Source organism: Lepidochelys kempii, chromosome 7 (assembly GCF_965140285.1).
Source record: "Lepidochelys kempii isolate rLepKem1 chromosome 7, rLepKem1.hap1, whole genome shotgun sequence".
Lineage (NCBI taxonomy): Eukaryota > Metazoa > Chordata > Testudines > Cheloniidae > Lepidochelys > Lepidochelys kempii.
Window position 1 is genome coordinate 34,090,674 of NC_136386.1, and position 13,607 is coordinate 34,104,280.

The window sequence follows — 13,607 nt, forward strand, 5'->3', positions numbered from 1 at the left end:
ACTCAGGGGCCACCCTGGATCCCAGTGCTCCAGAAACAGATGCTGCCATGAGGGACCCTGAACACATGGGTCTCTTGAGAGAGTCACCATCTTGCCAAGGGAGAGTCTGAGTGTCACGGAGTGTGGGGGAGTCCAGGGCCTGCACCCCTCTTCCTGGGATTCACTGTGACTCTCAGCCAGCCAGTAAAACAGAAGGTTTATTGGACAATAGGAACATAGTCTAAAACAGAGCTTGTGGGTACACCCAGGACCCCTCAGTCAAGTCCTTCTGGGGGAGCAGGGAACTTAGACCCCAGCCCCGGGGTTCCCTGCGTTCCACCACCCAGCACCAAACTGAAAACTAAACACCCCCAGCCGGCTCTCTCCTACAGCCTCTGTCCACATTCCCGGGCAGAGGTGTTACCTACTCCTCCCCCTCCTGGCTCAGGTTACAGGCTCTCAGGTATCCCATCCCCAGTGAAACTCCCCTGCCACATTCCCAGGTCAAGACTCCCCCCTCCCTGCTGCATCACATTGAGCTCTACCAACAGCGAGTTACACCAAACACAGCACTAAGCCCCTAGGACCCTCCCCACACTGACCCCATTCTAAAATCTCCTCTGGGCTGCAGTGCTAAGGGGACTCTGGCCAGCTGCCCGCAGGGACCTCTGCACAGGGACAATCATGAACTGTGGGGGGATTGTAGCGGCAGAAAGTTGGCCCAGCACCTTAGGAATCAGCCAGTGTTGGCTCTTCACCCTTAAACCAGACAAAAAAACCGCACTGGATGCCTCAGAGAGCCAGTTAAGGCTTTGAGGGAAGGAATGGGCTGGCCCCATATGAGCCACCTATCACTGGTGGGTCCCACATTGACTCACAGTGTCGTTCCCCCTCAACCACTGCGCCTCTAGAATCTGTACCTCCCAACGGTGACCTCTGTGCTGTCTTTCTGGTGTCATCCCATTGTTTACTTGAGCTCTCACCATCTGCCTCCTGGCTATAACTCTTTCCTTGTTCTTATATGTGGAGTGACTTGAGGCACAAGGACAATTTTTTCCTCATGGCAAAATTTTCTGTGGGAATTTTTGGGGTTTCACCTTCACCCCTAATTTTTCTTCTTTTGGCTCAAAGGTTTTGGATGAAAAAATGAAACATTCTCAACATACTTTCTTCCAAAACCCGAATGAGCCAAACCCCAGTTTTCTGTTGTAACCAAGCTGCAATAGAAAATGTTGCCCTGGTTTGTGTAGTGCCCTCCGAAGCTTGTAGGAAGTTTTGTACGAAGATACAAAGATCCCTAGGAATTACTGAAAGCAGCAAGAGCCGGCTGATCTGCAGGTATTTTTGTCACACGCACATTTGGCCTAAAGAAAATGAAGGCACATGATGGAAACGAGATTTTCTTCTAAACTAAACAATGAAGAGGGGAGCAAAATTAGAGGGGTGAAAGGAGGAGGATGGGGACAGTGTATGAGGCCTTGGAGGCAAAAGAAGAGTGGATGGTCCTTAGAAGAGTGGATGGAGTGAAACAGACCCTGACACGATACAAATAGCAATACTAACTCCAAGTACCTCTGTCTCTCTCCCTCCCCAGCCTCCTATTACAAGGGCTGGCGGGCTGCCATGAAGGACCAATTTCCCTTCCCCTGGGTGTGGAGTCTGCCCCTTGCTTCACCCTCTTAGGGGATATTAATGGCAAGGAGTCTCCTTGGACCTGAGGTAGCTGCAGGAGAACACCTGAGCTGCTGGCCAGAACCCACGGGGCAGGCCTGGCACTTTCCAATCCAGTTAAAGAAACAGGCTGGCCACACACAGGAATTTGGTTTGCAGGGGGCCTGGCTCCTATCAGCAGTGCCTTTGATTGGAGGTGGTTGGGGTGCCCTGCCCCCTGCTAGGGTGACAACAGCAGGCAAGGCTACACTGAGCTTGGGGGTGGAGATGGTGGAGGTGACACCACTCTCACTCCTGATTAAGTGCATGAAAGAGGAATTTGCTTCCCCATTGAACCCACCGGTGCTGGGGGACTGGGTCTTGAGGTCTCCAGGGCTCTCCCACACCTTTGGGATGAGGGGATTGGAGGATCCTGGTCTCCATGGCTCCCCCAGACCCTGGGGTGAGGGGATCCTGATCTCCATGTCTCCCCACTCCCTACCAATCCTTGCAGCAATCATCCTCTCCTAGGGCCAGGGGGAGTTGTAGATTCAAGTGCATGGAGTAGCTGAGAGGCTCCCAGAACCACAGAGACCACCTGGCTGTACCTGGGAGTTACTGGGGGCCCGCTGTGGTCTGTGCAGCTCCTGACCACAGGTATTCCTGCAATGCACTAGGGACAGGGTTTGTCTGGAAGGCGCCATGCAGAATAGCTTGCTGCTCCCTCCTGGTGCTCATGCCGTGCCCATTTCCACCATAATGAGCCCCCAGTGGGATGGGTCTGGAAGTGCTAAGGACTGAGGCGCAGTTGAGTGCCAGGTCTCTGTTGAGACAGGGACCTGCTCAGACAGTCCTGGGCATGCAGGAGATGGGCAGCAGCCTGCTGGGTTGTAGCTTTTAAGACTTTTAAAGGGAAGGAATCCAGCTAGGAGAGGAGGGTTTGTGCCAATGCCAAGTCTGCAGGAGGCGTCGCTCTGCTTTTACCCCTAATTACTGAGCCAATCACGCCCTGGCTTGGCCCAGGCTCTGGGTAGAAAGACACACAATCTCCCCCACCACTGGAGTTTCCTTGCTCAGGTCAGACACGCCCTGGGTTGTGGGCTCTTATCACAGCAGCTGGTGCTTGGGAAGCACCAGGGAGGACATGGGAATCCCTCCACAGCGAGAGCCCACCCCAGCCAGGTTGTGGTTGCGTTTTCTGGGCCCAACCTTTCTATAGCCCAAGCTCTTTGTTTTACTAACAATCTCTATGGTTAAGAAGCACCTTAGCCAGAGAGTTACAACCCAACGGAGCCTCCTGCTGTGCATCCTTCCCTTCCCCACCTCCTCTCTCTGTTTGCCCCGGCCTGCTGGCATCAGACCGCAGGCATGTGATTGCCTGAGAAATGCCCTTGTTCTTTCCAGAGAAAGGAAGTGCTGCCAGCCTGCCAGGAGGAGGGAAGCGTCATTTTCAGTAGGCTCTCTCTTGTTTGTTGCCAAGGTGTGAAAGCTTCCAATTAAACCAAGTGGCCTTGGCAGGGAGCTCCCTGGCAGACAGAGCCCTCCGGAGAGACAGGGAGCGATGAGAAGCTCGTTGGGTCAGGGGCTGTCCTTTTGCTCTGTGTTTGTACAACGCCTAGCACTATGGGTTCTTGATCTGTAACTGGGGCACTAGTGTTAACACAAATAACAACAGAGCCCTTGGGGAAGACAGGTCCTTGGGTAGCAGCTTCTATGGGACAGTGCATGAGCCAGCCCTGGAGGTCCAATAGGCATCACTGCAGAGGGTGCGGCCTGTAGCCCAGGCCTGCATGCAACCATCTGAACTAGACTTCCAGGGTCTGTCTCAAGTGGCTGCAAATGCCTCCCCATGTCATGGGACAAACAATGCTGGTGTGGCATCAGACATAAGTGGGGTGAGGAGCAGGCGTCTCTGTGACAGCTCTGGTAACACCTGCTGAAGAGGAGGAATGTTCTGTAGGTTTCTCTTGAGTAGGAGAGAAGGTGTGTTGTTAGCAGACATGTCCTGCAGCTTGAGTGCAGCAGGCAAGGCACATGCTACCCCCGTTGGGATGGCACAGGCAGGGCTGTCTGGTTTTGCATCGAGAGGGGTGAGGAGGGGCCCAGCTCACACAGGGCTCTGCAGTGTTCCAGCCCCTGAGAGGGGAGGTGCAGGCCCAGCTGTTTTTCCCTATTGCACCATCCTCCGCTGCTAAAGAGAAGCTTTATCTCCCTAATCCTACCCTGGGTTGCTCAACATGCACAAGGGTTGCACGTTGCTCCCCCCGCCCCCCGCCAAGTCCCAGTCCCTTTCATTACATTCTGGGGTATGTGTGTGCTCCTGCCAGCTCTGCTTGTGGCTCTGAACCTGGGGTGCCATCTGGGCTTGCATGCCTTACACCCCACAATTCTCCCTGACCACCTCTGTGGATCAGGTGTCTTTGAGGCTGGGACAGGGGCTTGGGGAGGAGGTATTGCATCCTTGATTTGGTTATCAGCCCTACCCATGGTGCTGTCCCAATTCCCTGCACTCCCACTCCCCATCTTCTCAGATACAGTCCCCTTCAGACTTGGTCCCCCAAGCAAGATGGCAATCTGGGTAACAGGAAAGGGGTGCTGGGGAACTCTGGGTAACTGGAAATGAAGTGCTCAGTCTGGACAGAGCCTGGGGGGATTCATGCTGGGGCCCTGGAGGAGGCATGCTGGGGCCAAGCAAGACCTCTGGGGATTCTGGGTAGCAGGGAATGGGGCTCTGGGGCTGAGTAGGCTCTAGGCGGGGGTACTGGGTAGCAGGGAATGGGGCTAGGTTCTGGGTAGCAGGGAATGGGGCACTCGGGCTGGGTGGGCAGGCAGGCTGCAGTGCCAACTCTCTTAGTGTGGGTGCTGGGATGTTGGCTGGGCTGGAGCCCACCTTGCCCACCTGGAGCTCTGCCCTCTAGTGAATTTGAGTTGGGCCCTGAGTGTGGGGAACCCACTCTGATTGGCTGCCTGCCTCTCCACTTGCACAGCTCCCTTCACAACCTGACCCGTTCTGTCAGTAGGGCAGGGGGAGCGGGTGTAGCCCCACTGCTGTGGGGCTCCTGCCCGTTACTCTCTTGTGACCAATGAGATAGCTCCGCCTCCTCCCCCTCAACCACCCTATAGCCCTGGGCTGGGTATGAAGGGAGCGAGGGGACCTTGCTGCAGCACCCCCTGGCCTGTAGATGGAGGTGTGAAGAGCCCCAGAGGAGCAGAGGCGAGGCGGGGGCTGACCTTGGGGGTAGGTTGGATTAATTGGTGGATGTGGGGTGAGAGCTCCTGCAGCAGAGGCCAAAATCTCCACACCCAGTAAATCTCCACGCCCAGAGCTGGGTGCATGGGTGACACTGATTGTTGAACTCCCCATCTCCAGTGTGTGTGAGACAACCATAAGACAGACCAAAGAAAACACATTTGTCCCCAAAAATCTTTTTTTTTTTTTAAATTCTCATGATATTTTGGGGTCCCACTCCTGACTTTAGTTTTTTTGAGGTTGGTGATACTGAACAGGGAAGGTGGTGATGGGGCTGGGCAGGGTCCTGGGGGATTCTGGGTAACTGGGAGTGGGGTGGTGAGGGCAGGCAGGACCCCAGGGGTTCTGGATAATAGGGAATGGGGCTGGGCAGGACATCAGCAGATTCTGGGTAACAGGGTGTGTTTACTGCGGGCGCTGGGCTTTTGGTGCTGAGTATGCTTTTCATCCAGACACATCCCCAGGCCCTGCCACCAAGAGGATTCTGTGACTGGCAGGGATGCCCATTTCCTGGGTTTCAGCTGGAGAGGAGGGATCTGCAAAGCGGAGCATGTGAGGCTTTGGCTACTGTACCCACCAGTCCTCCGCACCCTGAGAGTTCCCCCTCACTGCCATGCAGAGAAGATGTGTCCATGCTGGGACAGCAAGTGGGGACAGAGGCTTGTCCCAGAGTAGGACCCCTAGGAAACACCCTGTGCTGCTCCTCTGCCCCACATTAGCTTGTACTTGCTGCTTGGGTCAGGGGGCTTATGCTTGGCTGATTAGCCCTTTACCCCTCCGCTCATGAGTGCTCTGCAGGGATAGCTCTGTAGCTTCTGCAGGGGATGGAGGAATTCGTGGTGAGTCCAGATACCTAGAGGGATGGGCTCCCAGGCTACACCAGCTCAGCACAGGCAGGATTTAGCCCACAGTCCCCACCCCAGTATAGTCCCTCCCCCATTCAGCTCACCGGGCATCAGGAATCTCAGGCAGAGCCATGTGGGAACAGTGCATGCGTGCGTTCATGCATTGGGTGCTGTGGGAGGCAGCACCAAAGACCAAGCAGCTCCCTTGGGATTCTAGCTCCTTGGGAAGTTGGACTGGGGGCTATTCCCCCACACGTGGTACAGGTGCGACCTCCCTGCTCACCGTAATGACAGACTGGAATAAGTCTCTCCACCCACACAGAAGCCGCACCAAGTCTCATTCTACATGAGCTCACCCCACAGGTTCTTGATGGTGTTTATCAAGGATGCAGATGCAGCAGCAAAGAGATGCCAGGCACCTGCCAGAGGATGAGGCTTTGGGTGGTTGCAACCAACTGCTATGAGCGCTAAGTCGTGCTAGGGTGTTACTTGTAAGGGGAGAGCCAGAGGGCTCCACAGATGGGTGCAGAGAGCCCTGGTCTGGGTGCCAGGGAGGCTTCTCTCAGTGCCTCAACAGCTGGAGGGGAACCTGGCTTCTGAGGGTGGGGACTGTTTCCTCTTTCTGGCATAAAGCTGCAGTAGGATCCCCCTACCCCTACCCACAGTGTATCTCAGGATGAGCTTGGCCTTGTCCTCTTGCTGCTGGTTTTTGTGGGGACAACGCACAGAGACTCAGCTGTCCATCAGGAGCAGTCACCTGCCTGTGAAAGCTCAGTGTCAGCTGACCTGCCTGCTCCTCTGCTTTGCAGCTTGCGGATCAGATGGAGTGTTTTCAATGTCAACAGCTCAGTGGCAGTGGATGACTCATCCTGGGGTGTCCGGAGCTGCTTTTATTTAGACACAGCGATTACTGGCTCTGTAAAAAGGGATGTTCTGTGAGTGGGAGGTGCCCGGCCGGAAATCCAAGGGGCCTGAGCCTGCAGTCAATAATGCCAGCCAGGAACGGCTCCTCTAAAATCAGTAGAGTCACATCCACGTGAGCGAGGGGCGAATCAGACCAGCTGAGCCATGCCTGGGGCTAGTGACACACAATGAATCCTCTTCCCCAGTCCCTAGTGTTCAAAACTTATGAAACAGGCTCCCAAAACCATGAGATTAAATAAATAAATTAATTAAATAATTGTGTTTGGTTCTTTTCATTTGCTTCCTGGTTTCGGAGCATTTGAGTAGTGCCCCGATCATGTTTTCAAGCTTTTTCCTCTGCAGTGAGATGGGCTAGAGATTAATTTTAATGAAAATTCAGATTTGCCCAGAATCCCATAACTCTAAGAGTGGGGACTTTGAGAAAATAGCTGGAGGCTCATGATAAAATCACAAGAGTTGGCAACACCTTCCTCCCGGGAGCTACTTGGCCTTTGAGTCACAGGTGGGAAATAACAGCTTCCTGCCAGTCTGGGGACAATCTCGCCAATGAAAGGGGTGTGAGATAGAATGGTGGCATGGGGAAACGGCCCCTCTCCCTGGGGAGGAGGGAGGATTGGCCTCTGTCACCATGAGCAGCTCAGGAGAGGTCTAATCATCCAGATGAGGTGTGTATCTAGCCTCCAAGCACATCACATTCTCTAATGTATTTATCCTCTCAGTCCCTTGGGACTATGCTATTGTCCCCTATTGAGCCACAGAAAGACTAAGTACCCAAGATCACCCAGAGGGTGTGGGATAGAGCAGGGAACTGAACCCAAGTCTCCTGAATCTGAGCTCATATCCCATCCCCTGGGTCATCCTTCCATTTCCAGTTCATTGCAGTGCAGAAGCCCTGTCCCTGGGACCTTTACAACTAGACTGGACAGAACATTCCTACATTGGCTTCCAAGGAACATAGCTGCTAGGACATGGAGCAGGGTAGGCAGGCGGTGTATGATTGACAGTGGAAGTGTTAGAACAGCAGATGGTTACAGAAAGGACAGCACGGAGAGGGGAAATGACTTGCTCAGAGTCCCAGGGTGAATCAGTGGCGGAGCCGGAAATAGAATCGCTAGGCTTGATTCTCCTCTCACTGACTCTGGTCCAAGAGTAACTCCATTGGAATCTGTGGTCCCCCTGGTGTGTGGGGAGAACCTTACCACAGGATCTCATGCCCCTGCTCCAATCACTAGATACACCCCCTTCCCCAGCCATGCTGTCTGTGACTCACTGGAGGTGATGGATTCTCCTTCCTGGCTCGCCAGCTAATTTAAAAGTAATTTTGCAATGAAAAGGCTGCAAACAGCCGTTGCATTGTCAGAGTTGGTGACATGCTCCCAGGGGTGTCATGAGGTGTTTCCTCTGCTTGAAAAAGGGGGGCAGCTGGCTGTGCCGAAACTGGGAAGAGGCTGGATGCCTCTGGGACAGGGGGGGAGGTAATTGCACCCCCATTGGGGTGGGATGGGTGCCCTTGGGTCTGGGAGAAGCAGGCTGTGCCAACACTAGGGAATGCGTCAGCAGTGGGTGCTGGTACTGTGTCTGTCTTTTAAATGCTGCATGGAAGCCTGGTCTCTGAGCACCTTTCTGTCTCTGTGCTGAGGAGAGGGTTGAGTCTTGCCTCTGGGGTGGTGTGGAGATGGCCAGCCTCCTTGCCGTGGCGTGGCTGCAGCCCTGTGGCTTGCTCTGAAGCCCCAACAATGAGTAATTCTGCAGCCATTGTCCAGGGTAAGTGGGTGGCTCTGCCAGCACAGGCATCCGGCCTCTGGTGACTCACGCGGACACATCACTGTTGCTGTTTGAATTCTTCATGCCCTGTTGCTGCAGCAGGGAAAGCCTCTAGGAAGGATGTTAGGGAAGGGTCACAGCTGCCTTGGGTTTCCATGGGAACGAGCAGCTTTACTTACATTTCTCCTGTGGTTTTTCTAATCTTTAAACCCCTTGCTGCCATAACAACCTAGGGTGGGTTCTCTGCAGCCTCTGGACCTGCATCTGATGCGGGGATTGACTTGGAGCTCTGACATTCTGGCCCAAGCGATCCATTCAGGAGCCAAGCCCACCCCATTATGACTGGGATGGGGGCATCTTCCCAGGGGGACAGTGACAGAGCATGAAGGGATAAAAACCCTGTTGGGATGATGGAGGGTTCTGATAAGAGGGATTTGACACCAGCACCTCAGCATCTGAGAGGTGAGGGGAAAGGTGGATGATGTAATGATAGGGCACTAGCCTGGGACTTGGAAGGCCTGGGCTCAATTCCCAGTTCCACCATAAATTCCATGGGTGACCTTGGGCAAGTCACTTAGCCTCTCTGTGCCTCAGTTTGCCTCAGCTGTATTGCCCTGCCAGGCACAGGGGGTTGTGAAGACAAATATGTTAAATGATTACAAGGTACTCAGATACTACAGTGACAGGGCTGTATAAGTACATACAAAAAGCTGTGGTGTCTAGTGGTCTGAGCATGGGATTGGGAGCCAAGAGCCTTTAATCCCAGTTCTGCCCCCTTGTGTGCTCTTCAGTGGATCAGCTCTCCCCATCTTAGTTTCCTCTGCCCTTCCAGGGTGTGTGTGTACTATGAGGAATAATGTAAATGATGTGGGATTCTGATTAGTATTGCTGTTAGCTAGTTCAGTCTGAAGTAGATATTAGATGTATAGAAGGTTGTTTCACCCAGTGCAGCCACCTCTGGAGTGGGGCATGGCAGCTGTTTATAAAAGGATCCCTCACCTGGTGCAGAAATGCAGCTCTTCTGGGGTGAGGTGTGGTGGCTGTATATACGTGGATCCCTTGCTGTTCACTGGAATGCAGCTGTTTTGAGGTTGGGATGTGGCAGCTGTTTAACAATGCACAGCAATATTGCACAATGGTTTAGGATAGGAAGCAGAGAAAGATCCTGTATTCAGTGAAAGTTGCAAGAGGAATTGAAGAGCTCAGGAAGCAATGACGAAGGCTTCCAAGTTCATTGCTGCTGGTGAGCTTATGTCTTTTAACGCCTGTGAGATGCAGAGATTCTGGGCTGTATATTTTGGTTTATGTAACAGGGAGGCTGCCTTGGGCACTGTGCAGACTAGAGCCTGGCTTCTGACTCCAAAGCCAGCAGTGATTCTCCAGAGCTTTTTGGAAGTGCTGAGCTTTCCTGACTAACTTCAGCCCCTCTCTCCCTCCCATGGAGGAGGCTTCCCCCGTGCCAGGAACTGAAACCTGGCACCATGCTCGGCATGTAGCTCAAGAAAGGCCATGGCTGAGCATTAGCTCGGTATCTGAAAAATCTCACTGTGTAGTTTTACTGCAGATTCTGTGCTGGGGCCATTAGTCTCTCTCCCTCCCTGTGTCTGTCTCTCTGTCTCACCTATTACAGGCCACTGCCTGCTGCCATTTGCAAGGTGCTTGCCCTGCATCTTGGGCAGTCTCCCTTAGTTTTGCTGGTTGAAGCTGCTGCCCCTGGCTGGGGTGCTGCACAAATGCCACCGGCTGGGAGACTGAAGGATCAAATCCAAATGCATATGGGCACATGCTCTGCTCCTCCCGGGAAGACTTGGAGGATGTGCCTGCAGGAAGCTGAAGCTCTAAGTCCCTCCCCCCTATTTTGCCCCCCTTTCATACCACAGGGGCCCCCTTATCGTCTTCTCTCGCTGCTTCCCAACCAGCTGGTGAGCCTCTTCCTCATGGCCCCAGGAAGCTGTTGCTGTGGGCCATCCTGCCAACTACACAGAAACAATGAATTTGCCATTTCCCCTTTATGCTTTCGTTGTGCATAGTGGGTGAGGGGAGACCATCCGTGACGTGAAAAACTGACCAACAGAGGGATTTCCGGCCCTTTATGCTTTCTGTGAGCGCAGCCACATCTGGAGTACATACAGCTGTTGCCAGAGAAACAAAACCTCTCCAACATTCCAGTGTCCCTGTCTTGATCTGCCTGTAGCTCACCCAGCAGCAGCTCTGTAGTGGGCTGCTCTGACTCTGCCCCAGAACAAAAGCATCATTATTTCAGTGAGGACAGCCTCACAAGTGCTCTTCTCTTACAGCTGGGACTTGTCACACTGAGCTTCCCCACAGCCGTGCCTTGTCTGCCAGCCCTGACCCCAGTGCTGTGAGCTTCCCCACAGCAGTGCCTGTCAGTTACAGCAGGGACTCCGGCAGTCTGAACTCCCTCCCTGCAGCATAATGGGAGCTAGACTCTGGCAAATAGGATGGGGTTGCATTTCTTTTGGATGCTGTGCTGGGTTCCCTGACTGTCTCTGGTTTGTCAATAACAGGGCGCCCTGTTTAACCTACCAGGAATGCAGGCGCTGTCCGTGCCACTGTAGGGCCCAAGAGAGACAAGGTGGGTGAAGTTATATCTTTTATTGGACCAACTTCTGTTAGTGAGATGAGCTTCTGAGCTCACACACAGCTCTGTTTCAGGCCAGACCCAGCGACATCTTCTCCAAGAGTAAGAGAGAACCGGGTGGCAGCACTGCCAGCAAGCCAAGTGTTGTTAAGAGCAATGAAGGGATTCCCAAGGGAATGCATGCCCTGAGATGGGAGCTGTGTGTATGAAAGATTTCTGTGCCTGTTCCTGTGGACTGTGCACATACTTGCTGCATCTGAGACCTCCTACCGAAAAGATGCTGCTGGGGTATGGAAAGGGTTAAACACGGAGGGCCCAGCCTGCCCAAGGGAGGGGAACAGGGCTGAGTGGCTGCTGAATGAATGACAGCAGGAAGACCTGAGCAGCATGTGCACAGGGCTCTGTAGTGATGCAGGAGCAGGGCTCTGGAGCAGTGCTCTGGTCAGGGAAGGAATAAGGACTGGGCTGGCAGTGGCAGGGCTCAAGCAGGGAGTATGAGAGCCCCAAGTATCAGCTGCCTGTCCTGGGCCCTGCAAAGGTGTGTGTGGAATGGAGCCATGCAGCCCTTTCCAATAGGCCAAGAGGCTGGGGCTCAGCTGCCAGAGACTAACCAACGGATCTATCTGTCTGTCTGCTTATCTAGCCTTGTCCATGTGTCTCTCCCTCATGGTGGTCTCTGACTCCAGCCTTGGCACTGATCATGGCCGCCTGTCCCACCATTTCCGAATCTCACCTGCCCCCACCCGTACCGCCGCAGTCACAAAGTTGCCTGCACGGAGAGCTGCATTTTATAACTGGGCAGGCTTGTTTACGAAGCACGGGGGACTATTTCTGGGGGCTGGCTGTGAGTGAATGTCCTCCTTTGTTGGAATGTGCCCGGAGTGGCGTGCAGCTGTCATGTGAGGGAGCATCGATTTCCCAAATAGCTCAGCCCTTTTGAAATCCGCTGCCTTTGCCAGGACCTCGTGGGGTGGCTAAAAACTGCCCAAGGAAGCTGAACTGGGGCAGGGTGAGCTGGCAGCTCACTCCTGCAACCACGGGCCCTGGGCCCTCCCTACTAGGTCGCTATGGCAATATGAATTTTCTTTTAAGAATCTCTGCTCAGCTTCTGCATTTCCACTGACTCATGCCGGTTAGACTGGGCCTTTCCTGCCAGGGCCGCTCCCATTCATGTTGGTGGCTTCTGACTCTCTGCCTAGTGGCAGCCAGAGCCGCTTTAGGAGTCAGCAAGAAACCGTTCCACGGGAGCCTACGCTGGGGCCAGCCCCCAGCATCCTCCTCCCCTTTTCCTTCACTTTGCAGCCACTCAGCCTGTGTGGAAAATACGCTTCCCAGAACTAGGCCCTTAGAGAGTCTCCCAGGAGGCGGGGAGCAAGCCTGGAGCCAGGCCAAGGAGTTAGAAAGTCAAACTCTTTACTGTGGGAGCCAGCTAGCAAGATCCTGTGTTAAACAGAGCCCCAGGGGCCTGGAGACAGAGGGAGTGAGCTGGACCAGCAGGCCTGTCTTAGCTCCAGACAGGCACAGCCTCCTTCAGGTCTGTTTACAAATGCTTTCGGCCTAGTAATCCGCTCCCTGCTCCTTGTGCAGCTAATAGAGAGTGGAACCTGCCTTCCTTCCTGCCTCCCTTCTCTCTCAGATGCGACAGATTCTCTTTCCTGTGTTAAGAGCTCAAAAACGTTTGCACCAGGGCCCTGCACACATCTCGTTCTGCCTGTCCAAAACTTGGCTCCTTTGAGCGTGGGCTCAAAGGCGTCGGAAAGCACCAGGGACAGGCCAGCTTGCCTCTCATGGGGTTATTGGATATTGTGTGTATGAGAGGAGAAGGGGCAGAGGAACATCCCAGTATCCCCTGCTGGAGTCCCGGGCATTGGGTCTGGTCCTAGCATGCCCCTTTCCCATGCTGGTAACATCTCCAGTGGATTCTCCTGCAGGTGCTGTGGAAGCCAAATGGGAGCCCACCTTAGAATGGCCTTCCTGCCCCTTTTTATGCCAGGCATCCCTGCACCCGGGCACCTGCCCTGCAGCCCCATACCATGCCCTTTACATGCTCACTTCCTGAGAGCTGCTGGTGGTGACCTCATTTTGCTGCCAGTGTTCTCAAGTCCATGAAGCCTGAGTTGCTCCTCAGGGTCAGTTCTTCAAGGCAGGGGCAAATTTCCCCTTCCCTGTCTGACAGCATTGTTGCTACAAGCAGGCTGCAACAGCACATCACTCATGGTGCCCCAGAGGTGCTTGTCCAAGTCAGCCTGCTTTCCCATGCCCCACACAGCTCTTCACTGCTCCCCACCCTGCCCTCTCCATCAATCACAAACATGCCTCACGCTGTTCTCTGGCATCTCCTCGCCAAACCAGTTCTCTGATTCTCGGGGGTGCGAGGGGGGGGAATCACCCTTTCCTAACCCAGCTCTGAAATGCCCCAACCCCCATGCCAGCAGGACTGACACAAGAGGGGGAGGAGGCCCGGGGAAGACCATGAACTTGTGGCCAGGTTACTTCTCACGTCCACAGGCCAAGTGAGCTCCGTCAGGCCAGGCGGGTGTGTAGCCCAAAGCAGTTGTGCCCTGGCACCTGCATCCAGTGGCCGTGGGGAAGC